The sequence below is a fragment of the Alosa pseudoharengus genome, unplaced genomic scaffold (genome assembly GCF_046254945.1).
Source record: "Alosa pseudoharengus isolate Yale_2024_CS ecotype anadromous, Long Island Sound unplaced genomic scaffold, YU_APseudo_1.1 YU_APseudo_1.1_scf_488, whole genome shotgun sequence".
Lineage (NCBI taxonomy): Eukaryota > Metazoa > Chordata > Actinopteri > Clupeiformes > Clupeidae > Alosa > Alosa pseudoharengus.
This window is the reverse complement of record NW_027468831.1, coordinates 408-4,957: the sequence shown is the minus strand read 5'-3', so window position 1 is coordinate 4,957 and position 4,550 is coordinate 408. Positions and strand designations below refer to the sequence as shown.

The window sequence follows — 4,550 nt, the reverse complement described above, 5'->3', positions numbered from 1 at the left end:
GTTCTGGTTGGCTTGATTTATCTTAAAATCTTTCACAGTGTGTGAGTTTTACTTTAACAAACAAAAAAATACATTTCATGAGAGGGTCAAATCATTTTTGGTGCCACTGTGTATATGTCGGTGATTGGGTTTGATACATTTTAGGTTAGTGAAAAACTAAAAGTTTTCTTTGATTACCTTTGGAACGCCTTGGTCACTGACCGACTGGAAGAGGCAGCACTGGCAGCATGTGGGCGCTGGAAAGCGAAGCGGACAGATGGGGCAGGAGGGTCTGGGGCAGGAGGGTCTATGGCTCCACTCCTGTCTCCATGCACTTCATAGTGCCCCCGATCTTGGAGGTCCAAGCAGAAGAAGGACCCTTGTTCTTCTGGAAAAATCGCTACATTGGCATCATCCGTGAGATACACGCTCTCTTTTTGGACCTGTGTGTTTGAGGGAGAGATAAAGGTCACACACACACACACACTGACACACCCTAATTGGTAAGGTATAAACAAGCTAAAAAATAAGCAATTTTATATTCACTTCCCTGACGCACATCAATGCCATTTTTAAATACCTGAAAAATGACGCTTAACTTCTCAGCCGTCATGTCCTCTGGTCTTAGAGTGACCCTCTTGCTGCCATTAAACAGGACAAACGCCGACATCTGCATAAAGACATAAATTAGACCACACTGTAGTTTACAAACATTTTAGCAGTTCGGCTCAAAACTTTTGCCTGCACATTCGCTCTTAATTGAGCGCTCCTGTGATGAGTGTGCCCCAGTAACCGCATCCATCTCATATAGCGCACCTTAATTTGAGCGTAGAAATTCGTAGCTTAACCTGTGACTGATTCAAATAACTAACCAAAGACAGCAACAAATAACTGCACTTTTGATATATATCACAAATGTGGGCTACTACCGAATGTGCCTGAGACATTGAGCTAGCTATCTATCCATTTCACCTAGCGCAAGGTTCTGATACTGCTTCATTCGAGCCTTTTTTTTGAGACTAGATGCCAACTAAATGTTTGGCGTTAGAACGCGCCTGAGGACCAGCCAGCTATCCATCTCAGTCTCACACCAACTTTTACTTAACTTCACTAGCACTTCACTTTGCTACACTCCATCATCGCCAGTGTTGGCGTCATTTGTAGGCTACTTTTATATCTTCCAGCGCCTCTCCCAGCGCGCTTGAGGACCAAAGAGATATTCATTTCACCTTCAAGCGAACTGCCGTTATTCATGAAAGTTTTTTTTTCTTTCTAAATCTCTACACATCAAGTTTTATTTAAACACACTTATTTTTATCACTCCATCATCGCCAGTTTGGTGTAAACTGTAGCTTCTATCACTTCATATTTCCTCAGTGCCTCTTTCAGCGCGCCTGAAGAGCGTAACTAGTTAGCATCAACCAAGCGAACGAAAGGCCGTAGTATAGCAAGTTTATGAAGAAAAATATTGTTCACATCAACTTAACTACACTTTTTAACTAGCAGTACATTGTTTTTATCACTCCATCATCGCCACAGTTCGGTGTCAACTGAAGGCTAACGTAAACTAGTCTAGCTACTATCACTTGTATTTTCTCACCATGCAAGGACCAGCGAGCTATCCATCTCACCAAAAAGCGAATCACATAGCTAGCTAGCAGGTTTTTGAAAGCTTATGAAGAAAAACACTCTTCACATCAACTTAATAACTAGACTGACAAACAATAGAAGCTAGACTTATTTACAGCCACAACAGCCCATACGAGCTTATTGTTGATAAATGGTCCGGACGTCCCTCACGTAGCTAAATGAATCGGTCAAATTAGAATCATACAAACTCAACTACTGTCATTTATCTGTTTAATTTCCATTTTGCTCTAATAAATATTGAATGTCACTTACCTTGTCAAATAGAGGAGTAGGGTGAAGTAGAGCGGGAAATGCTGGCCTCCTCTTCAGTAGTTTACCTCAGAATGACTTGACAGCTCAAATGACAGTTATCCGAATTGTTGACAACATTCTAATCTAGGACCCAATCAAGAACGAGATTGGCTTGTTTCTGGGGAGAAAATAACTGTAGCGAGCAACACATCATCAGGAGATTTGCACAACCTGCCCACCAGTCACAGACATTTCAGGCGTCTTTCTTATTTGTATCTAGGTGAAAAAATTAAGTCTTAAGAACGCTGGATAGCTAGATGACCTAGCGCTAGCTACATTAGCAGCAAACTGTATAGCTTCCAAGCCAGTTGGCTAGCTACTAGCTGCTAATGTAACCCACCCAAATATTTAAGTCAGAGTCCTTTGCCTATTTATTATAATTATATATGCATATGTCCATAGGTTAATGTATTATATTACTATTACTGTTTCCTTTTTCTCCTATTTTCCTCTCTTTTCTACCTGGCACGAGAGATACATTCTGTTCGCTATACTCACGTCACTTGTGGTATATAAGCTACTGCGCAGCCGTTGAAGTTAGTTCAACAAGAGTCAACACAGGGAGTAGGCAATAGCTCTGCTGTGCTTCGTACTGCTGTTCTTAAGATATATGATATTATTCTCCAATCTTCTCGCCAGGTAGGCATCTGAACTATTTTCCTTTCCTTTCTGTGTTTCTTAAGTTGGGTAAATCACAATGGAATAGGTTATTTGAGATAACTGGGAAAAACGGACGTTGGAGCTAACCGCTCAATGTTATCGTTATTATGCTAGCCTACCGTCTAGCTAACCACAACAGTGTTGTTATTTTATTTATGAGAAATGTCTGCAATACTTTTGTAAATAAGTTTAAGGGTAGTTTTATCATTTGTTTCAAGTTTTTCTTTTGTTTTGTTTTTGGTAGTGTAATGTTACAGTTCGTCTCTGAACATTTTGACAATGTTTAGTGTTTTCATCGTAATGAGTTCAACAAGAGTCAACACAGGGAGTAGGCAATAGCTCTGCTGTGCTTCGTACTGCTGTTCTTAAGATATATGATATTATTCTCCAATCTTCTCGCCAGGAATTGTGTCTGGGTAGCTAGATTGCTAAAGTGCCTAGTGCCCAACGACCGTCCTGTTTTTACAACTGTGCCTGTGGGGAAACCAACGGCTTGTGTCTGCGGCTCGAGCGTCTACCTCTCAACCGCCTGTACTGGAACGTCAGATATCACCAACAGCTTGTGTCAGCGGCTCGAGCTTCTACCTCTCAACCGCTTGTCCTGGACATCGCCAACGGTTTGAGTCTGTGGCTGCGACTCGAGCATCTACCTCTCAACCGCTTGTCCTAGAAGGCTCCAAAATCGAACTGTATTACACACAGGAACGCCTAGAACTTTGTTGAAAGACGGATCTACTCAGTGGCAGATCGCTGTTGAAATTCCAGCTGGTCAGCTGGACGAAATAATTCCATTCTCACATACACTGATTTAATTTAATTATATTCACATGTAGTTTATATAAGCTGTATATGTTTTGTTTTATATAATTTGTTTATTTATTTTAATGGCCATATTTATAAGTTATTTTATTTATTCTTATTAATCTATTCATTATTTACCTTATCTACCTGGATAAATTATATTTTAATATTACCTATATACATCTCTCTCTCTCTCTTAATAAATTCTATATTTTCTTACACCTTGAAACCAGATATATTATCCAATTTATTTGTTTATAATTCAATTAAATTGAAAGACCCTGTAAATTCCTCCCTCTCTGTAAAATCTACACAGGAAGGGTTACAGAAACTGGCGCCCGAACATAGGACTTATAGTAATATATTTGGTTTCACTGTTCTTTTCCCTTCTCATTGGTATATATATTTTTTTACTCTTTTCATCTCTTTTACAATCTTTATTAGCGTAGTAGCATTAATACTATGGATCTCTGTTTAGAGTATGGTTATGACCCCCTGCGTACTGTGCTACTCACAGGAGTTAAAACAGACATTACGCTTAGAGAAGTGGGGAAAGCATTTAAATTTCTTGATAGTGTTGAAAAGATTGACATGGTTAAGAATGTTTCTAATACTATCCTTTGTCAGTTTAGTTGTGACGTCACTCCAATGCTACTGGAGTCTGAGCATTCATCTGAAGGCGGTTGTTGCTGGAAGGTGGTTCAAATAGGCCAATACAGACCAGAACCGGTAAGTGGGAGCCAACCTGGTGAGGAGCTAGTGCCCCTTGTTCATGCACTCAGTGATATGACCGTCAGTTTTAGGGAACAGATTACCGAATTGGCCAACACCTATGGTGTCAATCCCTTAGTGTTAGGGCAAAGTGCAATAGGTCAAATTAAAGAGGTTTGTAACATGGGTCCCGCAACGTCTACGCCTGTTTCAGGTGCTAAACCTAGATCTCCTGATTTAGCTGTACACTTTAATTGTCCTGATGAACATGTAACTAGCTCTGCTCAGGCCACCGCTAGGGCTGACTCCTTGCTAACCATACCCATGCCTGCTGAAGCTCAACGTGTTATTGTTGAACACATTGTGAAACGTGATTCACTCACACGGGTTCCAACAGCGCGTGAGTTGCGTCCTTTTTCAGGGAATTATCCAAAACCTCCTAATGAGGTAGATTATCA

At 40.4% G+C, this 4,550-nt stretch overlaps 1 long non-coding RNA gene across 1 annotated transcript; it reads right to left on the bottom strand.

The window, feature by feature from the left end:
- Window positions 1-44: 44 nt before the first annotated feature.
- On the bottom strand, window positions 45-2,015 carry LOC143103591 (uncharacterized). Its single transcript, XR_012982912.1, has 3 exons — window positions 1,882-2,015; window positions 560-649; window positions 45-422 (listed from the first exon to the last, which is right to left on the bottom strand). It is a non-coding gene; the product is annotated as an uncharacterized LOC143103591 (long non-coding RNA).
- Window positions 2,016-4,550: the final 2,535 nt, after the last annotated feature.